We start from the raw sequence: 26,773 nt of genomic DNA, 5'->3' as shown, positions 1-26,773 counted from the left end.
ATTAAAAATAAAAACAAAACCCAGAAACAAACAACCACAAGAACCAAGAAACAAAAAGTTATTTGCAGACAAAACCCACCCCTCTTTTTCATGGTGTATGCTTTGAACAGAGGGTTCAGTCTCACTGAAGGAGCAATGCTGCCCCTGCTGCACCCCCAGAACCCCATGGAGTTTGGGCAGAGATGGGACAAGGCCCCTTCCACCTTCCTGACCTTCTGCAGGTGCCAACTGACAGCTCCGGGTCGCAGGGGCTGCAATAAATCCCCTGGTACCCCCACACCATCTGCTTGGGGTTTAAGGCAGTGCCCTTGGGGTCATCCCACAGAACTGTCTGGAGTCCAAGCCCTTCACCACACACCATTCCCAGAGGCAGCAACCAGTTCAACCTGAGATTAATGCTTGGATATTTTTCCTTCCAACAGTGCAGGTACAGCCACTCTTATCTCAAGGGACTATGGAACATTTTCCTTTTTCCAGTCTCCCCAGAATGCATTTTCCATCCCAACTGGAAGAGCAGCAGTTTGCTCCTCTCTACCCCAATGCTCAGCTCCCCTCTCAACCTCTGCAACTCCTTTCCCAGCCCTGACACAACTCACCATCACTTTAAAACACATCCTCTAAAAATTCAGGTTCAGAGACACAGAGAATTTATTTTCCTCTCCATCTGGGCATTTGCAAAATGATATGCAAATCATGAGATGCACGAACTGATGCTGGTAATTATAGAAGTAACCCAGAGCAGTTGCTATTTTAAAACTTCTTGTTGGCCCAGCACTGTCAATGTGTTTCACAGGAGCTGACCCATCCAGGAAACAGACAGAGCTTCCACAAAATCCTCTCACAACTGTTCAGGACAACTCAGGATGAGTGTGAAGTCACGGTGGCTTTTTGAGACAAGAGAGGAAAGTCCAGAGAAGGCCCCTGCACAAGGCCAGGCCTAAGCAGCTACCTGCAAGCCAAGAAGATGATCCAGTGCAGTTATTTATGGTAATAAACTGCCCAAAGGCACCAGGGCTGGGATGAAACCAAGGGCACTGTTCTGCTGCCAAATGTGCTGGGAAGAAGCTGGAGTCTGAGACAAATCAGCTGCAGCAGTCTGGAAGTCCCCAAAAACCCATCCTGCCCTCTCCTACCCATCACCAACCACCCCAGCAGTGCCTGCCCAGGCAGGGTCAGACCCATTTCAGCCAATTTTTCTCCCACTGCTCTTCCATACCCCCAAGCTGACACCTCAAGTCACCCATAACCCACTCAGTACCCAGAAGTTCAGCACACACCACCTCACTGCTGCCCCACAAGAATTCACATTTTCAGTATTTGTATCAGCGAGGCCTTCACAAGAAATTTGGGTTCTCAAGATTTTCTGACTGCACAACTCAGTTTCCTAGAATCACAGAGTCAATAAGGTTGGAAAAGGCCTCTAAGATCAAGTCCAACCACCAACCCAACCTCCCATGCCCATTAAGCAGGTCCCAAAGTGCCACATTCTTCCTACACCTCCAGGGATGGGGACTCCCCCACTGCCCTGGGCCAACACCTGATCACCCTCTCAGTACAGAAACTGTTCCTAAGCTGGGCTCAACTTTCCACAAGGGTAAAGTGAACAACCTCCCAACTTCACCACTCACTTTAAGGTCTCACATCACCCACGACAAAGCCTGCAGACACATCTGAAACTTCCTCCTGGGAATGCTGCAGCAAGGAGGCAGAAAACCATCAGACTCAGTCCACATCACTAAAGCACCCTTGGGAATTCTTCTTTTTCCTACAAGCTCTTCTTCTAGAAAACCCTCAGTCTGTATATACTGATTTAAACTCAACCAAGAAATAAACCCACAGCTGAGCTGTACCTGCACCTCAGTAAAATCATCAAAGCCACTGTGAGTTCAGTGACTTCACTGTCACTGAGCTGCAGAGCTGCCCAGCACCCAGGTTCCTGATCCTTAGAGAGACCAAAGGAAGTCCAGGGAAAATCACAGCAAATCCCAAAGTGCAGTCACCAGCTCACAGCACTGCAGCTGGCAAGGAAAAGCAAGCAGACAAACTTCTGCTTAAAAAGATTTTCAATCTTAGTTTTAATATAGAAAACCCACACTGAATTAGAAACCAACTCCTGTCTGTGTTCTGCAGAGCTAAAAACCAATCCTGCTGCACACTTCAGGTACACAGCTCTGCACGGGCCGTGGGGAGAGGGGATGTGGAGGGACTGAAACTGTCATACACCAGAAAAAGAAATTAAATCACTGACAACATGAGCTGGCAGCCCAGAACCAACCCATATCCTGTGCTGCATCCCAGCAGTGTGAGCAGCAAGGCAGGGAGGGGATTGTCCCCTCTGCTCTGGGGAGCCCCCCCTGGGGTAAAGCTGTGTCCAGCTCTGGGGTCCCCATCAGCAGAAGGACACGGAGCTGTTGGAGCCAGTGCAGAGGAGGCCCTGGAGCTGCTGGGAGGGCTGGAGCAGCTCTGCTCTGGAGCCAGGCTGAGAGAGTTGGGGGTGTTGAGGCTGGAGAAGAGAAGGATCCCATGGGGAGACCTTAGAGCACCTTCCAGTGCCTGAAGGGGCTCCAGGAAAGCTGGGGAGGGACTTGGGACAAGGGCCTGGAGGGATGGGACCCTCCGAGGGGGAAGGGTTTCCAGCTGGGAGAGGGGAGATGGAGAGGAGATCTTGGGCAGGGAGGGAGGGAGAAATTGTTTGGGGTGAGGGTGCTGAGCCCCTGGGTGCCCAGGTTGCCCCCAGAAGCTGTGGCTGCCCCATCCCTGGAGGGGTTGAAGGTTGGATGGGGCTTGGAGCCCCCTGGGCTGGGGGAGGGGTCCCTGACCATGGCAGGGGTTGGATCTTGATGATCTTTAAGGTCTCTTCCAGCTCCAACCAGCCAGGGATTCCCTGAGTGTCTGATCAGTTCAGGGCACTCACACCCAGAACTGGGACCACACTCTCAGTTTTCACTCCTCCCCAGAAGCACCACACTGGCAGAGCACAGCACACACTCATTTAACAACCCAGTCTGCAGGGGAAAGGAAACAAAGCTCACTGGCACCCCAGGAGCTGAGAGCACTGCCTGGAACAGAACTCCCAGTCACTGCTGCAATGAAGTGCTGTGAATGGCATTCCTGCAGGAGAAAGCAAAAAAACCACACCATGCTGCTTCCACCTCTGCAATCCCATCCCTGATAAACCCTCACTTCTAAGAATTCAACAGAAAGATGCAAGATGTAATGCAAGACATGTAATGTTTTATATAAGCCTCTTAAGATGCCATCTGAACTGAGTCCCATGTAAGACATGTGGAGTACTGAAATCAGAAAAAAAAACATAAAAAAATACACCCAGAAATCATGTTGCAAATGGGGGGAAAGGAGAGGGAGAACCTTTCAGAAGTGTTCCCTTTAAGGTGTGTCAGCTGATCCTGTCCCAGAGCAGTGTCAGTGCAGGCAGGGCTCCTGCTGCTCACCACCACTTCACAGCAGCTCACTGGCTCCTGGGGTTTTCTTTAAAAAGGGAGCTCCCCAGATTCCTGTTCCCACACAGTTTGCACTGAAATTCTACTTGCATAACAAGAGCTCTGAGAACATTTCTTCTTCGTACCACAGGAGAAACAAATTTTGCAGAGTAAATGGAAAAAGTGTCTGGTTCCAAGCCCTCCAAGGCTTTGGCACTCTGCTGCTGACAAGTAGCACGCTCCTAGGCCTCCAGTCCATGGGAAGCTGGGAGGAAAACGGGGGAAAAACACCACTGTGAAGTTGTTTGGTACCTGTCAGGAGTTCCTGGCCAACCAGCCAGAAGAAACGTGTCTGGTGAGCTTCAACATAACATGTTTTGCACCAAAAAAAGGCTACAGCTCTCCTGGGCACTCTTCCACAGGAGCCTGGCTTGCCAGAAGCAATCAGCAATAACTCCATTTTACCAACTGAAAAGATGCTTGGTCTCCTTTTTGCTTCATCCCATTCCTTTATTATGATTTATTTTAAAAAGCCTTTCTCAGCTGACAGAGATGAGTGCACAAACATCACCACAGAACAGCTCCAAAGAGGAGAAACTGTCCAGGGACCAGAAAGTCTCCCTTGCTAAAATAATTTTCATATTACCCAAATGGGGTTTTTTGGGTTAAAGGAAAGAGGGTGAAGGGGGGGGGAGGGCAAAAGGGAGACCGGGGGAGACTTTGTTTTATTTGCAGCAGCAACTGGGCCTGTACCATGGCAGCAAGCAGAGGGTGAGGGCTCTGTGCTTGCCCAGTTTGTACAGAAACTCCCATGTTTTTCCTTGCACACTGACAGCTTTCTTTAAGGCTCTTTTCCAGCAGTATTTTAAACCACGTTCTCCTGGCTGGAAGCAAGTTTTATTTAGAAATTTTTGTAAAATCCCAGGGAACAATTTCAAATGATCTTAGGGCAGTCCCTGGAGAGCCAGAGCTGCCCCATCTGCAGAGCTCAGACCTCACCCAACACCAGGACATCCCCCCCCTCACACCACAGAGACCACCACTCCCCACCCCCTCTGCTGAAACATCCAACACATCCCTGAGGAAGGGGATGTTGATGAGAAGATGCTCCTGGGGAAGCAGCTGTCCTCAGCACTCTCATTTTCTTCATTTTCCCCTCTGACAGTCAGGTCAGGGTATGTTCAGATGGAAAACTCCATATTTTCCCTTTTCTGGGAAGAGCATTTCCCACCTGAGGCAGCTAAAAAGAAACTCAGCAAGCACAGGACTCCCACAGAACCAGCCCATTGAGGGTGGTCCAGAACTGGACCTGACAGGCATTTAACCATCAACCCATAGCACAGCTAAAGCCAGCTCTGCAAAAACCAGGAAATAAAAGCAAAACCACCACCAACCACCCTGCCACAGGGACCAACATCTCCAGAGCTGGCACGTGCCTGCCAGGGACACACCAGAAGGGTGGTTCAGAACATTTGGAACAAAGAGGTTTAAGTAAATCATAGAATCATGGAATGGTTTGGATTGGAAGGGACCTTTAAAGGCCATTTAATCCTCCCCCTGCCATGGTCAGGGACCCCTCCCCCAGCCCAGGGGGCTCCAAGCCCCATCCAACCTTCAACAGCTCCAGGGATGGGGCAGCCACAGCTTCTGGGGGCACCCTGGGCACCCAGGGGCTCAGCACCCTCACCCCAAACAATTTCTGCCTCATGTCCAACCTAAATCTCCTCTCTCCCAGCTCAAAGCCATTAAACATCAACAGCATCCTTGTGGGGGCTGTGGTGTGTCCCACAGAACTGGGGGTGAGGGCTGTGTGACCCTGGGCTGGTGACACCAGCTCCCAGAGCACCCTCAGAGACCACACACCTACACCTAGAAACACCCCATACCCCTGCCCCAAAACACAACCCTGGGATGGGGTCAGGGCTCCTCTGAGACCCCCAGCCCCCACTCACCTGAAGCACTGCAGAGCAGCTTCCTACCAACCCAGGAGAGCTGTGCACAGCACCTTGCAGTTCAGCAGCTCCCACCCTGACAGGCTGAGCCAGCAGTTTCCTCTGACAGCCCCAGGTTCATCCCTGGAGATCACCCAGTCCAACCCACAGCTTTTCCCAGCAGGGTCAGCTGGGGCTGGCTGCCCAGGACCATGCAGGTTGGGAGTATCTCTAAGGATGGAGACTCCACTGGGCAGCCTGAGCCTCTCGTGACTCTCACAGTAAAAACGTGGTTGGTTGGTTTGGTTTTTATTCAGTTTACTGTATTTCGGATGTTGTGATCCCCCTGAACCACCTCCTCTCTCCAGCATCAACAGCCCCAGCTCTCCTCACATGGCAAATGTTCCAATTTATTGATTAATCACCTTTGTGGCTGTTTGCAGGGCTCTCCCCACTACATCCAGGTCTCTCTTGTCCTGCAGAGCTCAGCACTGGACCCGTGACTCCAGATGAAGCCCCAGCCCTGCTGGGCAGAAGGGAAGGATCCATCCCCCTCGAAGGGGCTGGGGAATGGTGCTGCCTCCTGGCCATCCTTACCTCCACCAAGATCCCAAGGTCATCCCCTGTGGAGCTGCTTTCCAGCTGCTCAGCCCCAGCAGGTCCTGGTGCAGGGGTTATCCCTCCCCAGAGACAGGGTTTGGCATTTCCCTTGGCTGCACTTCATGGGACTGCTCCAGGCCCCTTCCCCATCCTGCTGAGCACCCCTGCCCTGACACCCTGACCTGACCCTGCTCCACTCCTGTGTCCCACAGGCACCAGGAGAAGGGTGTCCAGCAGATCCAGGGAGGCTCTGCTCCTCCTCCTCTGCTCTGCCTGGGAAAAACCACACCTGGAATCCTGGATCCAGTCTGGGGCTCCCCAGTTGAGGAGAGACTGGGATCTACTGGAGAGAGGCCAAGGGAGAGCTGGGAGGGTGAGGAAGGGACTTGAGCATCTCTGCTGGGAAGAAAGAGTGAGAGCCCTGGGGCTGTTGAGGCTGGAGAAGAGAAGGCTGAGAGGGGATCTGCTGAATGTCCATCAAGAGCTGAGGGGTGGGGGGCAAGAGGAAGGGGACAATCTCTTTCTGGGGGTGCCCAGGCCAAGGGAGAATGGGTTGGAGCTGGAACATGGGAAGTTCCACCTCAACATGAGGAGAAACTTTTGCCTGTGAGGCTGAGGGAGCCCTGGCCCAGGCTGCCCAGAGAGGTGCTGGAGTCTCCTTCTCTGGAGCCTTTCCAAACCCCCCTGGATGTGTTCCTGTGTGGGCTGCCCTGCAGGGGGGATCCTGCTGGGGCAGGGGGGTTGCCCTGGGGGATCCCCAGAGCTCCCTTCCCACCCCCCTGACACTCAGTGATCCCAGAAGTGTTTATTTTCACCCTTCAGAGGACAAAGTGTCACTTCTCAAGGGACAGGTCACATCATCCCACAAGGCACAGGTGAAGCTTTTGCAGGTGCCCAGAGCAGCACCTTCACAGTGCATTTAGGATCTAAAAGAAGCAAAGAGCTGTTACTGAGCCTGCTCAAAACAACTGAAAACCACACTCCAGACATCCTAACAATCTCTTTGAAACAATTCCTTCTCCAGCTCACACCAACCACCAGCTGTTGTGTTTCAAGGGATTTTAACCTGGGCAGACTGATGGAAATCTTGATGTTTTAACCCACACTCCCCAGAGCACGGATCAGATGTCAGCATCTCCTGGCTGCATTTTAGTGCCCCAACTTCTCTCCTGCTGCTGAGCCCTGAGCTCTCCCAGCACTCAGCTCTTCCTTTTCCATCTGCTGATGCACACACCACGTTGTTTTCCTGAGGATTTAACTGCTGTGACCTGTCAGAAGACAAGTGCTTGGCACTGACAGGCTGTGTTACACAGCTCTGTACCACACAGCTGCCAGCCCTGTGGGACTGGAGCATCCCTGGGAGCTCTGCACCCCCCCAGCCCAGGCTGCATCATCAGGAGGTGACTGGATGCCACTTGGTGCCTCTGCAATGCCCCCAGTCCCACCACCATCCTCCTGCCCTCAGCTCCATGACCCCCCTGCTGTCACCTGAGCTGCTCACACAGGTCCCACACCAGGAGCCTCTGACAGGAGGTGACACAGCTCAGCCCTGTCCTGGCACAGCCTGGATTCAGGACCCCCAGAGCCACCCAGGGGTCTCGCTGCTGATGTGCACCGACACTGCAGGTGCCAGAGGAGTTACAGCAGTGCCCTCTTTTTGGGTTCAAAACGCTCAGAATCTCCATTTCAGTCTGCAGGGAAGGGAAGCAGGAGCTACTCGAGTGTTTCTAGAGCTCACTCTCAACCTTCAGACCCTTTCAGAATGCACTCTCAGTGCTTGTCTCCACGACAGTGCTCATCAGTTTCTTATTTCATCTTACAACACAGCCAAGATTACATCCAAGATCTGTACTGATGCCTCCTACATCCATGTAGGGCATGAAGAACAGAAAAAAAACTCCAGTGGAGGAAAGGATTGGCTTGCTACCTCAATAAATACTAGAGCTCAAGAAAAGTTGGGTTTTTTTTCCAGATTATTATGAAATTATACCCAAGAAGTCAGTGATTCTCCAGGCAAACTCAAGCAGTTCTGGGCCTTTCCTGCTGCACTGATGAGCACTGGAGCTGGTGAACTCCCCACTGCACCCCAACGTCTCAGGGGCAGCTCTCTGGATCTCCTTCCTACCAGCTTTGTTTCTCCTGGGAAGCAGCTGTCCACAAAGCCACAAGAAGGCACAACAGAAAACAGAAAGTTATGGGCAGGAAATACAAAATGCCTCTTTGCCAACTTTTTACTCCTTTCCAGCCCCCTGTACCTTGGGAGGATTTAGTGCATGAACATGCACTGCCCCAAACTCAAGGCCTGCCCTTGGTGGTTCATGCTCTGTGCTGCTGGTTACAGAAAGCTCAGCCCTGTCAGAGCAGCCTCTCCGACCTGCCAGGATCTTTTTCTCTTCAGCCACCCACTTGCAGACATCCTTTGAAAGCCAAGTCCTGGCAGCTCTGTCAGTCCCTCCCCAAGGTGTCACAGCAGCCCAACCCCCAAAGCAGAGCTTGGGGAGCATTATCTGCCCTGCTCCACATCTTTCCCAAGAATGGCAACACGGGCAGGCATCACTTCAAGTTTGGGCTGTTGCAAGAAGCAAAGCCCAAAGCCCAGGAGTGAAACAGCAAGATACAAATCTGTCTTCAACAGGTACACAGGGCCTTAATCTCCCCAGATCAAACACTTCAGCAAACCTGTTCCAATCTCAGTGCCACGCTGAAACTCTGGCTTGATGCTACAATGGAAGATGAAGCCATGAGAAACACAGAAATCAAGGTTTTGGGCAGAGCCTGTCAATAAGGAACAGTTCACACACAAACCAAAGCAGGGCAGAGGTGCAAGTTTTACAGGTAAGAGCTGCAGGTTGGAGAACCAGTGAAATGAGCATCTGTCCTTAAAATGAGCTGCCCTCCCTGATTCCATGCAAGGAGCACATCCTGGCTAGGAAAAGCTCCAGTGGAAAAGCCAAGGGACATCATCTGCCAAGGGACATTTCTGCCAAGGGACAGTATCTACAAAACTCTGCAAGATGCATCAGTGCAGTTTCAGGACACCTTTAGAAGTTGCATGACATGAATAAAACAACTTTTTCATGTCAGGATTTTACTTCAATATATCCTCATCACTATTCTCTTTGTTCTCGCCCCTCATTCATTTGCCTGATTCTTTTCCATAAACTCTGAATAAAATGCAAAGCAGGAGAGACTCGAGTCCTCAGAGGCAAGGGTGTCCCCAGCAGCCCCCCATGAGCACAGGAGACCCCTGGACACCAAACTCTTGTGATCTCAGCCATTTCTGCCAAGCTCTGACTGCACACGTACACATCAAAGCCTCAGGAACATAAAACACAGAAATTATTTAGAGCCTTTATTCCCACCTACAACTCAGCATACAAAATTATAAATTGTCTCTATTGTACTCTGCTAGCTTTGTAGTTGGCTGTTCTAGTATTGGGATAACTCAAATACTTAAACAAAACCTGGGGAAACTACTATCTTATGCCATGTTTCATCTTAGTAGAAGAAACCGAGTTAGTTTGTCATAATTTTATTCCTTCATCTTCCTTCCACCCCCTCAGTGTCTCAAAACTTTCAGAAGCAAATAGTCAAGAACTTGTTTTGTCCACGTCAGATCCATCTCTGGGGGAAAAAAAAAAAAAAAAGAGGATTTTGCTTGTAAGCCACTGTGAGAGCAGCAGCCCAGCAAAGCTTTGCTGCCTGCATGCAGAATGCTCTCAAGGTCTGCTGGAATATTCTGGTGAGTGCACCCCTGGACCCCATGCAGGCATCTGCTGCTGCCTTCCCTTCAGCTGCTTCCAGATGGAGAGGGCAGATTTGCCACCACCCTGCCAAACACAGGCAAACACCTTCTGAACAACAGGACTCAAACCTCCCAACCACAATTTCTCACACTACATCAACCTGGTTTCCCAGCCCCACGGTAGGATCCAAGCAGAGCCTGCAGAACACCTCATTAATGGTGTTTCTAGGAAAGACTGACCTCTGGATTTTGGTGTTTCAGAACACCCAAACCCAGTGCTGTTCCCTGCCAGGCTGCAGGTCCCCAGGCAGAGCCCTGGGCAGGGGCAGCAGTGCTGAAACCCACCCTGCCCCCAGCTCTGCACCTCCTTCTCCCCAGCCTTTTCCTTCCAGCATCCCTCTGCCACACTGCCCAGGGTTTGCCCTGGGACTCCAAACTTCCATCCCAGCATCAGAAAACCTCTTCCCAAAGCTCAATCCCAGCACCAGAAAACCTCTTCCCAAACTTCCCTCCCAGCACCAGAAAACCTCTTCCCAAACTTCCCTCCCAGCACCAGAAAACCTCTTCCCAAACCTCAATCCCAGCAACAGAAAACCTCTTCCCAAACTTCAATCCCAGCACCAGAAAACCTCTTCCCAAACTTCAATCCCAGCAACAGAAAACCTCTTCCCAAACCTCAATCTCAGCACCAGAAAACCTCTTCCCAAACTTCAATCCCAGCAACAGAAAACCTCTTCCCAAACCTCAATCCCAGCACCAGAAAATCTGTTCCCAAACTTCCATCCCAGCACCAGAAAACCTCTTCCCAAACCTCAATCCCCGCACCAGAAAACCTCTTCCCAAACTTCCCTCCTAGCATCAGAAAATCTGTTCCCAAACTTCCCTCCCAGCACCAGAAAATCTGTTCCCAAACTTCCCTCCCAGCACCAGAAAATCTGTTCCCAAACTTCCCTCCCAGCATCAGAAAATCTGTTCCCAAACTTCCATCCCAGCACCAGAAAACCTCTGTCCCAAACCCAGCCCTCAGAGAAGGAGCAGGACCAGAGCAAGGCCCCGTTGGGGAGGGGATGGAGATGCTGAGCAGATTCTGCTCATCCCCAAATGTCACTGCACAACCAGAGATGTCTCAGCTTCCTGAGACTGCTCAGCCCGACCTGCTGACTGAAAACACTTCCAGGTAATTCTGGAATAAAATCCATTCTCAAACCAAACACAGTTCCAAGGTTTGCTTTCCTCTTCTGAGCTTCCTCTGCTGAATTTGGGTGGTTTTTGTTGTTTTTTTTTTTCTTAACATGGAGCTGACAAATGAAAGACACAACCACGTTTACATTCCTGGGACACAAACAGTAAATCACAAGCACTGCAGGAGGGAATCTGGTGCACCCAGCACAGTGAGGAGATGTGTTGGGTTTTGTTTTTTCCTTTAATAAAAAACTGCTGCGGGCAGAAAATGATGAAGGCCTTTCTGTTGTACAAATATGCACACAAAATTAAGAGCTACTTCTAATCATTCTGCGCTTCTGATCTTCTCTAATAAAGAGATGATATCAAGAAGTACTTTGTTTTGATGATCAGCTTTATCCTCATCCAGTATCTAGTTAAACAGCCTTCTAATTGACGCCTTACCCCATGCTAAGGACAAAATTTGCACAGCTTCTTTATTTAAGTGTTACATTTTTAATTAAATTCAACACACCCAGACACTGAAGAAACTGCAGTGCTTCAAAAACGCAGGAAAAAAGCTAGCCAGAAAAATATATCATACACCAAAATGCACTGTGAGCATAACTGCACAAAAAAGATCTTTTTTTTTTTGTTTGTTTTTTTTCTAGGTCAGCCAAAAGCATTTGGAGATAAACACAGCCCAAGGAACTCAGCTCCACAGCCTACAGGCCCCACATTCTCTGCAGGGCAATGGTTTTCTCCCTTTTTTTAACCTGTACTTCACTCTCTCACTAAAGGTTTCAGGAGACTCAACCAGTGGCCGGGTGCCCCCCCTGGACGAGGCAGCAGCAGCCTGGGGAGGAACCTCAGGGGATGCTGGGCTTCACTTCACCTTCAGTGTGAGATCTGCAGCTTGGTTTGGATGTTAAGCAGCCACCACATCATCATTACTGAAACGAGCAAAACAAAGCCATGGGGGGTTTTAAAGCCTGGATTTGCATCTCTTGCAGAGCTCCTCAGACACTTGCACTGCTCACACTCACAAACAGGACTTGGATGCCACTCAGGCTGTTTACCTCATTCTGTTTAAGCAACAAATCCAATTTTTTTCTTTTCCTGGATCACCACAGTTAAACCCTTCAGAAATAATTATTATTAATTAGTCTATTATCTGAAAAGTGAGATGGTGGTGTTTACTGGGGGACACAAGCAGCATTTTCCAGAAATCCCAGTCTGTCATTTACCACACTGATCTCTGGATCCTGGATATTTTTATTTTTTTTTGCTGCACATGCAGAAAAAGGCAGTATTACAAAAGAGACATCACTCTGCTCAGACTATTACACAGTGAAGCAGCAGCATTTGCAACCTCAGATTTCCTGGTGAGCATCACAAATACACCTATTTTACCACTATTGCCATGTCCTCAAATGAGTGAGAAAAGCAACTGTTTGCATTCCTCCAGTGGCCCTTTTTATAAGTTCAAGGCTTCAAAACTGCATTTGTGATTCTATCTACATTTTTTTTTGCACGCTGCAGTTTTTGACCAGAATATTCTGACATTGTTCTGCCAAGTGAGAGGCACAGAACTGTTGTGCCAGACCTGTAACAAACCAGTGCCTTACACCAGGGTATTAAACTGCACATGCATTTTAACTTCTTTAATCTTCCCTGACATCATACACAGTCCAAACAGTGTTTATGGAGCTCTCAAGACAGTTCAGAAGAAAAACCTTACCAATGAGAAGGTCTCCCACTTAGGGCTAAGCTGCATTCATCAGAAAAATCTCCAAAGGAAAACAATCATTTGGAAATCTCACCCCCACCCTCTGGAGTTCAGTGGGTTTTACCTTCATAAAGAAACTCTAAAGCTCAGGTTGCTCCTGAAATCCCAAACCAGAACTACACACTGATTACAGCAGTTTTGCCACGGTTTGCCATGAACTGAAAACTGCACTGCTGGGAAAAAAATATAATAAAATAATTTGTTTTCCTTTTCCATGCAGTATTAGCAGAAAAAAACCTCAGCTGACTCACTCCCCCAAGCTGGTTCCCAGCATAGCTGCACAAATGCTTGTGCCAGCAAGGAAGGGGGTAGAAAAGTGCCAAAGAATGGGTATGGATGGCCTTAACCATAACCAAACCCACTAATAAATAACCCAGGTTCTGGAACAGAACAGGTGACGATTTCAGAAGGCTGGAAAAGATGACATTTACTTTTCCAAGTTTAATAAAGAATCCTAGGGACTGTATAAACTTGGGGGAAAAACATTAACCACCTCCTTGCAGAAAAGCCCATCACAAGTCCTGGTGGTCTCTATAAACACCCCAGAGGATGCAGAAAGGAAAGCAGCAGAATGGAGACCCAGCTCAGGGATCACCTCTGACTCTCACCAAGCCTCCTGCCCAAGCCTGCTTGGTGTTGGAACTGAACATTCAGCTACAAGGAGCCATCCTAAGATACTGATTTGTATCTAACACTCCAAGTCTGTTTGAGTAACCATCCCCAAGTGAGAAACTGAGTTGCAAACCCAGCAGGCTCTAAGCAGCATTAGGTCTGTCCCATGGCTGCAAAGAGCCCAGAGCACCCAAACCCCAACATCCCAGGAGCTGCCAGCACCTCCAGGGCATCCCCACCACCTGGGCTGGACCCTGAGCCCCTCCACTCCATTTCAAACCTGACTGCTCAGTCTGGGAAGAAAACAGGAGAACAGGAGAAACAGGAAAACAGGAGACTATCAACTCATCCTGAAGGTGAGAGTTCTTGATGCTTTCTATAAATTCTTCATGCAGGGTGTGCTGTTTCTTTCTTCTGCTGGAAAACACTACAGTGACACTTTGAAGAATCAGTCACAGAATGGTTTGGGTTGGAAGAGACCTTAAAGATCATCAAGATCCAACCCCTGCCATGGGCAGGGACCCCTCCCCCAGCCCAGGGGGCTCCAAGCCCCATCCAACCTTCAATCTCTCCAGGGATGGGGCATCAACACCTTCCTTGGGCAACCTGTTCCAGGGTCTCACTACCCTCACAGGGAAGGATTTTTTCCTAATCTAAACAAACCCTTCCCTCTTCAAGTTTGAAACCATAACCCCTTCTCCTGTCGCTGTCTCTGGGGTGAACAGCCCCACCCCAAATATTGTGTCAGGGATAAACCCCCCGGGCTGTGCAGTGCAACCCTGCAGGGAGACACCAGCACAGGGCTCAGACCCAGAGAAGGTGCTGAGGGGACTGTCCCCAGCTCCAGAGCCCCAGCACCCATCCCTCCACACCCCCTGCAGGGTGCAGGCACAACCTCAGGGGCTGGGATCCCCTCCTCTGCTGCATGGAACAGACCAAGTGGGAACAAAGTGGGAAGAGAAATGGAAGCATCCTGGGGTTTCAAGTGAGAAATGACCTTAGGTGACCCCAGAGCAACCTCCCAATATCTAAAGGGGCTTCAAGAAAGCTGGGGGAGGGCTTTGGACACGGGGGGGTAGGGAGAGGACAAGGGGAATGGGTTAAAACTTGGAGACGGGAGATTGAGGGGGGGGACTTTGGACAAGGGCCTGGAGGGATGGGATGAGGGGGAAGGGTTCCCAGCTGGGAGAGGGGAGATGGAGAGGAGATCTTGGGCAGGGAGGGAGGGAGGGAGGGAGAAATTGTTTGGGGTGAGGGTGCTGAGCTTTAGAACCAGGTTGCCCAGGAAAAGAGTCTCTGCCCCATCCCTGGCAGTGTTCAAAGCCAGGTTGGATGGGGCTTGGAGCAATCTGGGAGGGAGGTGTCCCTGCCCATGGCAGGGGGGTTGGAATGAGCTGAGCTTTCAGTTCTCTTCCAACCCAAACCATTCCAGGATTCTGTTTCTTGGGCAGGGAGGGAGGGAGGGAGAAATTGTTTGGGGTGAGGGTGCTGAGCCCCTGGGTGCCCAGGTTGCCCCCAGAAGCTGTGGCTGCCCCATCCCTGGAGGGGTTGAAGGTTGGATGGGGCTTGGAGCACCCTGGGCTGGGGGAGGGGTCCCTGCCCATGGCAGGGGGGACACTGGGGGGGATTTAAGGTCCCTCCAGCCCAAACCATTCTGTGATTCCAGAGAAACAGCTCGTGGCATTCAGTCCCTGAAAGCAGCCACCACCTCAGAACTGGGCTGGTGAAGGGACTGGAGCACAGATCCTATGAGGAGAGGCTGAGGGAGCTGGGGGTGTTCAGTCTGGAGAAGAGGAGGCTCAGGGGAGACCTCATCACTCTCTCCAACTCCCTGAAAGGAGGTTGGAGCCAGGGGGGGGTTGGGCAGATATCAGTGGGACAAGAGGGCCCGGACTAAAGAATTTTTTCCTAATATCCAACCTAAACCTCCCCTGGCAGAGCTTCAGCTCTGCCAGGGGAGGTTTAGGTTGGATATTAGGAGAGAATTCTTTGCAGAGAGGGTGCTCAGCCATTGGAATGGGCTGCCCAGGGAAGGGGTGGATTCTCCATCCCTGGAGATATTTCAAAAGAGCCTGGATGTGGCACTCAGTGCCATGGGCTGGGAACCACGGGGGGAGTGGAGCAAGGGTTGGACTTGATGAGCTCTGAGGTCCCTTCCAACCCAGCCCATTCCATGATTCTATGATTCTATGAACTGGGCACTGGAACACCAAGATGGGAGCATAATCAGGAGCATAATCAGGGCCTCCTCCCAACCCCACCAGGATGCTTCCCAGTACATACTGGTGGTGGCCATGTCACACACCAACAACAGCTCCCCTGTTACTCAAGAGGTGAAGCACCCACACAAGCTCCTGGCCCAGCCAATAGCCCTGGCAGCAAGCTTGACAAGTGACATGTCAAACTTGAACAAGAAACACAGTCAGAATCCCACATGATCCCTGGACTTCCCCTTGATTTGTTTTCAAACACAGCAGATGACCCAGTATGGTTTTTATCTCCTCTGCCCTGCTGTTTTCTCAGCATACCTCAGAACCACCTCTAACACACACACACCATTTTGCCATTTCCAGGCACAACACCAACACTTACACTTTCAGGGTTACTTCAGCTTGGATCCTTACACATTGAGGTGAATTTTCACAGATTGCACCAATCTGCCTGGCCTTCCCCCATCCCCCCCAGCAGGCAGCTGGAGCTGAACCCAGCCAGCACACAGAACTTGTCCTGAATTCCTTCCAGCAAGAGCTGCCCCCCCAGGCACTAAAACCTGAGCACCCAGGTCAGCAGAAGACACTTGCTGTTCACCCAGGCCCTCTGAGATCCTCCCCTTCCTCCAAACACAGGTCTGCTGTTTGCTTGTTCAGGAGCTGGTCAAGTTTTTGCTTTACCCAAAATAATATATTCCTGACCGGGGCACAGTCCATCAGCTCTAAAAACAAACCATGATTATGCAACAGTATTTTTCCTCACATGGCAGATATCTGCTGTGACTAGGAGATGATTCAGTTTCACTTCACAGATCCTTGTAAAACTCGAGCACACATCCAAACCCCAAGCACATACACTGAATATTTTTACTAACTGTTCTGCTCTAAGACTAAAAATAACTAAATAGTTTTATTCTTGGGAACGCACCACTTCATTCCAACTTTTTCTTCCAGGTATTTAAAAAAAAAAAAACAACAAACCACAGCACTTAGAAGCTCACTTGTAAGCTACTAATTGAGTAGAAAGTTCCCCTTATGAAAAATGAAGCCAAAGCAAGACACAACATTTTTTAGCAGCGCCGCTAAAAAAACTGATTTAAAACTAAACTAAAATGAAAATGGAGGGGGAAAACAGGACCAGAAAGGCCCTGAACACACTGGATGAAAGCTGCTACACTGAGAGCACTACAGATATCAACACCAGGTACTTGGAAGGGTTATTTTAGAGGAACCACAGTTAGCTAAGAACAAGGATGACAGAAGCAAGAGGAAAACCAGAAGTAATGAAATTAGCTGCCTGTTTTGTAAGAGGAAACAGCGAGTCCAGTGTAACATCAATGAAATCAAATCTGCATTTACTCCTGGCACTGCATCCCTAGAACATTACAAACCCTGGCATCCTCCAGACCCCTCCTATGTAAACGACTCTGCTACTCCAGCCTTCACAAAACTTGGACACGTGAAGCACTCTCTAGGACTGGCCATAACTAAACAGTCTTTAGGAAAAGTACAAGGAAAAGAAAAAAAAACAGTATTTACATTTACTAAAATGGTGACAGATTTCCTTTCAGCTCAGGGACCTCTTCATGCTAAAAAATTGAGTTCTGCAACCATGGAGCTCGCTGCTCATTTCTGACCCAAACTGGGCAGATGCTTCCAGTGCAGAGCCACTCCTCTGGGCTGGATCTCTACATCTCCAGCAGGATCTGGAAAACACACTGTGCTGATCATCTACATGACAAAAACTTAAAGCTTCTTTTATTGTTTTGGTTTTAAATAAACAAACACACGGTTCTGGATCATCCCTAGACACTGCTTACCACCTCAAACCTGGCAGCTGTGAAAGAGGAAGCCTCATCAAGCAGAACTGAGGGCACACACAGGACACGAGAAACCCCTCTCATGTCTCATTCAGCTGACAAAAAAACCTCAGCAAGGTGAGGAGGTCCCACCAGACCCTCTGCCCAGCAAGCTGGCTCTTCTGCATAGGGTCTGTCTCACCTAACAGGGAGATATTTATCCTGGGGGTGACTAATCTGAATTAGTCACTCAGGCTCCCTTTGCAGTCGAAAAGAAAGGAGAACTTCTACAGCAGAACTCAGGCTATTTTAGACTTCTGCATCCAAAGAAAAGCAGCATCTGTTTCTCTCTGTTGACTAAAAAAGGAATCCTCAGTGGTTACCTCAGAAGGAGGCATTTACATCAGAGATGGGACAAGTTCAGTGAGAGGTCTGCAGCCCCTCAAAAGTGAAGGCAGGGTCTGAAACACCGTGCTGGGAGGGGAATAAATAAATAAATAAATAAATAAATGGCTTTAGGAAGGCCACAAAAGAAACTTAAAAGGATAAACAAAAATTTAAGATGTACCAGGGACAATGTAATGCCAGAAAGCAACATAGGAAGGGACTGAGAGAATGTAGAAGCAGTAAAAAACAACTGAGCACTAAGAAAAACATTCTTCCTGATTAAAAACCAGTAATAATCATAAAATGCCACGGCACTAAGTTGAAACCCATCACTCAGTATGTTCTAGTTGGTTAACTGGAGTGCTGAGTGAGCATCTGCTGACTGCTGAGCTGAGGAGCAGGGGCTCTGAGGCTGACCTGGATATTCCACTCCCCAGGCTCACCCAGGGCTCTGCTAAGGCTCCTGCAGCCCCTTCCTTCCCCCTGAGCTGGGGGGCACAGGTCCCAGCACCGGGGCTCTCCTGGTCCTGCCCCAGTGGGCACTGGCACAAACCAGCAGGGAACACCCAGGGGAAGGGGGCCTGGGGGCTGGGACAGAGCAGGAAGGCAGAGGGACAACCCAGGAACACTTTGCAAACTCAGATCAGAACTGAACCACACCCAACTTAAATCCCCAGGGTGACAGACCTGCTTTTTTTTTTTTCTTTTCTTTTTTTTTTTTTCCCCGGTTGGCTCTTCCTGGGTCACCCCTTCCTGCCTTGTGTCAGTGCTGTTGATGCAACCACAGCCCCAGCTGGTTGAGGGAGCTGATCCAGCTGGAAGCAGGGTGAGTGCCTGGGTGACACAAACATTAACACCAACCCAGCAAGCTGGGCTGGGGTCCCCTGGTGTCACTGTGGAACTTCACCCTTGGTCCTCCCTGGCTTGGGGAGAGGGGAGGAGATTTCAACCTGTTAGCTTCCAGCCTCAATTATCCTTCTTAGAAAAAAACAAAAAAACACAAACAAAAGCCAAAACAATACTAAAAAAAGCAAGAGACCATCCCCTCAGAAAGGCGCTGCACTGACTGGTGTGCCGAGGAGCTTCTGAAGTAGAAAACACAAAGTAAACAGCTCAGGCAAGGCAGCCTTTCTCACCCCACCCTGCTGCACTTGAAAGGAAGAAGCTGGAACAACCCGCAGGTTTTGCAAGAGGATGAAGAGTGAAAAGAAAGGGAGAAATTGCTCTGCAGCAGAGCAGCCGAGCTGCTTGTCACAGAGTGTCACAGCTCACCCATCTGCACCTTCTCTCTGCTAACATCGAGTCTGCCATAAAAAATCAAAGAGCAAACTGAAAGTGAAATGTCTTGTGTGCAATTTCCTCCTTCCTTCCTGCAGGTTGCAGACACCTCCAGCACTGCAGCCGTGGCAGCTCTTTGTCCTTCTCCCAGTGAACACTGCCAGGCTCTGTCTTGCTGCTATTGCTCCTCATTCTGCCAAACAAAATCAGAATCCAAGTGACTTGATGGTCACCCAGGTCACTGCAGGCCACAATGCCCCCAACAGCAGCAAACTGCAGAGCTGAAATTAAATGTAAAAAGTAAAAAAGAAGAAAACTAACACGGGTATACTGACTGGGAAGAGCAGCAGAGACACCTGGCAACTGAACACAAATCCAAGTAATCAGTATCTCTGGGAAGTCTTCTTTGCAAACCATGGAGGTTGCCTGCCATGGCAGCCACCAAAACAAGAGCTGGAGAGAGTCTTGGCTTCTGCCTGGGTAAGGAAAGAGTTCCCAGCTCTGCCCCTTGGCTTCAAACAACTCCCTGCACTTGGCCACCGACCCATGATGTTATTTTCTGACGTCTGCCCTTCTGTACAGCTGCACTTGTGTCCACAAGCACACACCAGTGACACCACAGTGAGCTCCAGTGACACCACCCTGAGCCGTGGGTTTCTGCAGGGCAGTGAGATCCAGAGGCACCACTGGATGCAGGGCCAGGTGCCCCATCCCAGGCATCACAGGGACACAGCCTGGAGAGCTCAGAACCTGAGACCCAGACACCTGGAGAGGGAACATCAGGAGCAGCCACCAGTCCCAGCTCAGGCTCATGACCTGAAGTTCCCCCTGGTGCCACCGAGTTCTCCCAGGCTCACTCACCCTCCTTGTGCTGACAACTCCCTCCCGGAGCTGAGTGCCTGGGTGTTTGGTTTGAGCCAGCCTCTGCCAAAGATGACAACTTTAGTGAGGCTTTAGGCACGGTGATGCAGCCACCTATTACTGTCACTGCTTGCCCTGCCTCAGCTTGATCTGGGGCTAAATGGCATTAATAAGGGAAAAGAGAGAGAATTCCCTGCTAATTCAGGCAGCGATGTCAAACTTCCCATTTCCAGTCCTGACCCGAGCACTGTGTACACCTGAGGGTGGCATTCCAATTCCACCAAAACCCAAGCTTTTTCAGCCTGAGATTTTTAACCTTGGCTAGGAAAGCTTCATTTCCCAAGATACCCAATATTTATTTGCCTGAGCTTCCCCCCACAGCAGAGTTAACACGCAGGTAAAAATAGCCAAGACATGCAATAATAATGTCAATATTGGTTGCTGCCCGGCTGGCTGTTCCAGCAGATCAAAACAAGGAGCAGAGAAGTCCCTGGCAGGGGGAGGGAGGGCGGTGGGAGGAGGGAAAGGGAGAAGTGCAATTAAAGGAACAAGCTCCCTAGGAAGGGAGCAGCGGCCAGAAAAGACAACACACTTTTGCTTCTAATAATACTGAATCAAAGAAGGCACTTAAGTTCCTTTGTTGCTACTACTGGTCACACAGAGGCCACATTCTTTCCCTGATCCTTATATAAACCCACCGACATCTGTAGATTTTCTGTGAAAAGGAGGCAACAAACAGTCAGACTGATTCCCCAGACCATAAAACATAATTAAGAACAGAACTGTGTTACCCTATAAATAGGGCTAAGAGTAAAAGACTGCTGCTCCGGACCCTGGCTCTAGATGTGACTGCTCAGATGCAGAGCTGACATAGCTCATTAACACAGTCTATTAACTCCACTCTCCTCAATTAGTTTTCCAACAGTTTTACATCTAGCAAAACAAAAAGACCTCCCACAAACGTTCCTCCCTATAAAGTTCTCAGAAGTTCTGTCAACCCCTCAGCTCCTGCCTTGCTCTCAACTCACTGACCTCATCTGTTTTCCCCGTGTCATTTACACCCCAGTTTCCCAGTTATTCTTGTCATTCCACTATTGTTCCAGAAACATTTACTACAACAAGATCCTCCTCTATTTCTTGGCATTCCAGTTCACCCTGAGCTCATTACACAGTCCCAGCAGCTACTGCCCTTCAGGCACCACCAACACTTCAGACTCGGAGCCACCGTGTTAGGAAAACACAGCACTTGATGATGTCTGAAATCACCATTCCCCCCCCCCGTGGCACCTCCAGCTCTGACACTGCTGCACACACACCTCGGGACCAGAAACACAGAGATCACCTCCCTCCCTGCTGCCCCTGCCCTCCTCAAACCCAACAACTCCTTTGCTGTGTTCCCATTCTGCTCTCCCCTGGGAGCAGAGCAGTTCTGCTTTCCCTTTGCCCCCTCGGCTGACAGCCCGAGGAAGCTGAGGGGGGCCCGAAGGAAGCACCCACAGAATGACAGAACCGGTTCCTTCCACAGAAAAACCCCTCCTGGGGAGCCTCCCCACCACAGAGGGAACCGACTGATCCCTCTGCACTACCCGGGACAGTCAGGATTGAATTCACACCCAGTTCAGCAGCAAACCTGCCCGAGGGGTGAGGGGAGCCCCCTGCACCCCTTTCACCTTGCCCAGGGGGAAGCACGGCCACAGAGACTGCTGACACCAGCCAACAGCTCCCCAAAGACAACCAAAGCTCACAGACCTGAGGATGCTTGTGTGCCAGGAATAAAACCCCAACCAGCCAACCAACCAACCAGCCAACCAACCAGCCAACCAACCAGCCAACCAACCAGCCAACCAACCAACCAACCAGCCAACCAACCAGCCAGCCAACCAGCCAGCCAACCAGCCAACCAACCAGCCAACCAACCAGCCAGCCAGCCAGCCAACCAACCAGCCAGCCAACCAACCAACCAGCCAACCAGCCAACCAACCAGCCAGCCAGCCAGCCAGCCAGCCAGCCAACCAACCAGACAACCAACCAGCCAACCAACCAGCCAACCAACCAGCCAACCAACCAGCCAACCAACCAGCCAACCAACCAGCCAGCCAGCCAGCCAACCAACCAGCCAGCCAGCCAGCCAGCCAACCAACCAGCCAACCAGCCAGCCAACCAGCCAGCCAACCAGCCAGCCAACCAACCAGCCAACCAACCAGCCAACCAGCCAGCCAGCCAGCCAACCAGCCAGCCAACCAACCAGCCAACCAGCCAGCCAGCCAGCCAACCAGCCAGCCAACCAACCAGCCAACCAACCAGCCAACCAGCCAACCAGCCAGCCAACCAGCCAGCCAACCAGCCAACCAACCAGCCAACCAACCAGCCAACCAACCAGCCAACCAACCAGCCATCCAACCGGCCAACCAGCCAACCGGCCAACCAGCCAACGAGCCAGCCAGCCAGCCAGCCAACCAACCAACCAGCCAACCAGCCAACCAACCAGCCAACCAGCCAACCAGCCAACCAGCCAACCAGCCAACCAGCCAACCAGCCAACCAGCCAACCAGCCAACCAGCCAACCAGCCAACCAGCCAACCAGCCAACCAGCCAACCAGCCAACCAGCCAACCAGCCAACCAGCCAACCAGCCAACCAGCCAACCAACCAGCCAACCAACCAGCCAACCAGCCAACCAACCAGCCAACCAACCAGCCAACCAGCCAACCAACCAGCCAACCAACCAGCCAACCAACCAGCCAACCAACCAGCCAACCAACCAGCCAACCAACCAGCCAACCAACCAGCCAACCAACCAGCCAACCAACCAGCCAACCAACCAGCCAACCAACCAGCCAACCAGCCAACCAGCCAACCAGCCAGCCAGCCAACCAGCCAGCCAGCCAACCAACCAGCCAACCAGCCAGCCAACCAGCCAACCAACCAGCCAACCAGCCAACCAACCAGCCAACCAGCTAACCAGCCAACCAGCCAACCAGCCAACCAGCCAACCAGCCAAACCAGAAGCTCTTTGAGGTAATTTTCACCACTCAGTTCTGACAGCCTGCAGATCCTGCATGATGAACTGGGGAAATCCAACCTGTCCCTCCTACACCAGCAAGGAAGGTCCCAAAGCCCAGCCCTGGGGTCTGCACCTCCCCTCTGGTCCCTCTCTGCTGCCCAGAGCTCTTCCCAGAACTCTGCTCAGTGCCGGAGATGTCCCCACGCTTTCTGGGCAGGATGTTGTGTCCCAGGCCCTGGATTTGCCTCGTAATATGCAGAGAGTACAAAAGTCACCAGAAAGGGCAGGGTTATCAAACACAGAGCAAGCTTTCAATCTGGAAGGATTTTGTCCTTATCCAGTCCTCAGGCACCTTCTCCCAAACAAATGTTTCCTGCTGCCACTCACACAGAACAGTTCATTATGTGCTCCTGCTGCACAGCCCAAAATTTAACTTTGCTTACCATGATATCACCAGTGGTTGCTATGGAAATTGCTATACCACCATCCACCAGATTTTTTTACCACTGAAGTATTTTGGCAGACTGTTTAAGTGTCAGAGCGAGAAGAGAAATCATAAATAGTTGTTTTTTCTCCCACATCATTCTTAAAATGGTGCTTTATAGCAAAAGCCTGCTGGGAAGTTATTACATGCTTGGCTTCAAACATGTGCAGCTCTGGACAGGACCAGAATCACAACTTTCTCCTTCCTTTTTTCAGAGAGAAAATCAAAGGACATTATGAAAACAAGCTTCAGTTTGTAAAATATCAACGTTTAAGGGGGAGAGCGAGATATGAAAAACACCTCGTATCCCTCCAAGTTCTCTCAGTTTCTCTTTTTCACTTCCTAGTTTGTTTTTGTTGTTTTGTTTTTTTTTAAACTAGTTCCAAACAAGGCCTTCAGAGGGGAGGGAGCAGCCAGCAGCCTCCTTTCTGCAGGGTTAGAGGCTGTGGCGGTGCCACTGACAGCTCCCACCCCAGTTTCAGGAGCTCCAGCAGCCCAGTGACATTCCCGGGGAGCTGGGGGGGGTCCCGGGGGTCTGACCCCCACCTCTGACCTTGTCACCACCACCACAGCTTCAGCAACCAACCGGGGGTGGCTCAGGGGCACCGGGACCCCCCCATCCCCGCCAGGTCAAAACCCCCTTCAAAAAAAATATAATAATAAAAAAGAAAACTCCGACGCCTGCAGAAAGTCAGATTTAACCCAGATACGGCATCAACCGAGCCGGTGGGACTCCAGCAAGGACCCGGAGGGGGCTCAGAGGCGCCGGGGGTGTGTGTGGGGGGTGAAGGGGCAGCACCGGCGGGGCCACGGTTTATTTAAAAACAGAACAAACACCCTAAAAAAAGCCAGTGAAAAACAACCCGGGGCAGCCGGACGCGGCCCTGCAGCGCGGCGGGCCCGGGCCCCGAGTCCTCCCTGCGGCGCGGGGGTGCGGAGCGGCTGCCGGTACCGCCGGGGAGGCCGGAGCGGAGCGGAGCGGGGCGGCAGGCAGGCCCGGTACCGCCTCCGCGGCCCGCCGGGCCCAGCGCCCCGCCGCAGGAAGGCGGAAGCGGGCGGGGAACGAGGCGCAGCCCCGGGCTCGGCCGAGCCCCGGTGCCGACCCTCGTCGCGGCGGCAGCGGGGTGGGGAGGGAGCGAGGGCCGAGCGGCGGTGACAGCTCGGGGGGTGCGGGGCGGCGGGGCCCGTCCGCGGGGCTCACCTGCTGGGGCTCCGGGCTCGCCCTTCGCCCGGCGGCGGAGCCCTCGGGGCGTTCGCCTTGCTGCCGGAGCCGGCGGCCCGGCGGGCATGGGCCGCGTCCCAAGCGGAGCGCGGCGGCCGGGGCTGCGCTGACAGCGGGCGCGGAGCGGAGAGCGGCGGAGGCTCCGGTGCCTCCAAAATGGCGGCGGCCCCGCTGCTGCCCAGCGCGCGCCGGGGGGGCGGGAGGGGCGGGGCCGGAGAGGGGGGGCGGGGCTGGGGCAGGGAGGGGGCGGGGCCAGGGAGGGGGCGGGGCCAGGGAGGGACGGGGGCGGCACTGAGGGGAGGGGGAGGGGGAGGGGGACGGGGATAGGGACAGGGACAGGGATAGGGATAGGGACAGGGACAGGGACAGGGACAGGGACAGGGACAGGGATAGGGATAGGGATAGGGATAGGGACAGGGACAGGGACAGGGACAGGGACAGGGACAGGGACAGGGATAGGGACAGGGATAGGGATAGGGATAGGGATAGGGACAGGGACAGGGACAGGGACAGGGACAGGGACAGGGACAGGGACAGGGACAGGGATAGGGACAGGGACAGGGACAGGGACAGGGATAGGGACAGGGACAGGGACAGGGACAGGGACAGGGACAGGGACAGGGATAGGGATAGGGACAGGGACAGGGACAGGGACAGGGACAGGGACAGGGACAGGGATAGGGACAGGGACAGGGACAGGGACAGGGACAGGGATAGGGATAGGGACAGGGACAGGGACAGGGACAGGGACAGGGACAGGGACAGGGATAGGGATAGGGACAGGGACAGGGACAGGGACAGGGACAGGGACAGGGATAGGGACAGGGACAGGGACAGGGACAGGGTTAGGGACAGGGACAGGGACAGGGACAGGGACAGGGACAGGGACAGGGACAGGGACAGGGATAGGGACAGGGACAGGGACAGGGATAGGGATAGGGACAGGGACAGGGACAGGGACAGGGACAGGGACAGGGATAGGGACAGGGACAGGGATAGGGACAGGGACAGGGAGAGGGACAGGGACAGGGACAGGGACAGGGACAAGGGATAGGGATAGGGACGGGGACAGGGACAGGGACAGGGATAGCGATAGGGACAGGGACAGGGATAGGGATAGGGATAGAGATAGGGATAGGGACGGGGACAGGGACAGGGACAGGGACAGGGACAGAGGTGGCCCCGGGGAGGGGACAGGGACAGCGCTCTGCCGAGCAGGGGACAGACCCTGCGGCCCCGGGGGGGCTCTTAGGGGTGCGGTGGTGGCTCAGGGCTCGGGGGACACAGGCAGAGGGCGGGAGGGTTCGTGGGTCCGGGGGGGACACGGGGGGACACGGGGGGACACGGGGGGACACGGGAGGACACGGGGGGACACGGGGGGACACGGGGGGACACGGGCACTGAGCTTGAAGGAAAGGGGAAGAGGGGGAGGGTCCCTCTGCCCCAACACGGGGGGAGCGAGAGCCCGGGAGGAGGGGGGCAGAGGGTCCCCAATGTCCTGGGAGGGGGGAGCAGGGAGGGAGTGAGGGGGAGAAAAGGGGAGAAAAAGGGAAAGAAGAGGGGAAAAAAAGGGGGGAAACAAGGAGATGAGGGGGGGGGAAAGGAGGGGAAAAGAAGAGGGAAAAAGGGGGGGAGGAGGATAGAGGAGGAAACAAGGGAGGAAAGAGAAGAGGGAAAAAGGGAAAATAGGGAAAAGGGAGGGGGGGAATGAGATGAGAGGAAAAGAAAAAGAGAAGAGGGGAAAAGAGGAGAAAACAAGGAAAGGGGAGACAGAGAAGAGGGGAAAAGAAAAGGGGAATAAAGAAGAGGGAAAAGGGGGAAGTGACATGATGGGAAAAAGCAGGGGAAAGGAAAAGAGGGAAATAGAAAAAAACAGGATAAAGAGGGGAAAAGGGAAGTAAAGGAAAAATGAAAAAAGCAAGGAAATGAGGGGAAAAAGAAGAGGGGAAAAAAGGGAAAAAAAAAAGAAGGGGAAAAAAAGGGGAGAAGAGAGGAAAACAAGCAGATGAGAAAAAGAAAAGAGAAGAAGAGGGGAACAGGGGTGACCCAAAAGGCAGAAGAAGAAACCCGTGTCAGGGAGGAAGATACCCTTAGTCATGCTTGCTGGGTGCAGGGGATTTCATTGTTGCCTTGCCCAGATTTGTCTTCACCCGTGAATAAACTGCTGAGTGCCAGCATCATCCAGGAACCCAATGGAACCAATCCAGCTCCTCTCCTGATTCCAGAGGGAGTTCTGCCATTCGATTTACCA

At 52.0% G+C, this 26,773-nt stretch overlaps 1 protein-coding gene across 4 annotated transcripts in view; it reads right to left on the bottom strand.

Annotated features, from left to right (window-relative positions):
* PPP6R2 (protein phosphatase 6 regulatory subunit 2) overlaps positions 1-24,728 on the bottom strand; it is a 97,698-nt gene extending 72,970 nt beyond the window's left edge. For 2 of the 4 annotated variants that reach the window (XM_071734278.1, XM_071734280.1), the window contains exon 1: positions 24,502-24,710. The gene's annotated coding sequence lies outside the window, so the exon portion shown is untranslated. Of the gene's footprint in view, positions 1-1,258; positions 1,385-24,501 lie in introns of those variants that run through there. The other 2 variants (XM_071734281.1, XM_071734279.1) reach the window with 2 other exon arrangements.
* Positions 24,729-26,773: the final 2,045 nt, after the last annotated feature.

This window comes from Heliangelus exortis, chromosome 1, assembly GCF_036169615.1.
Source record: "Heliangelus exortis chromosome 1, bHelExo1.hap1, whole genome shotgun sequence".
Lineage (NCBI taxonomy): Eukaryota > Metazoa > Chordata > Aves > Apodiformes > Trochilidae > Heliangelus > Heliangelus exortis.
Note: the sequence above shows the minus strand (reverse complement) of the source record. Positions and strands in the feature narration are given on the sequence as shown.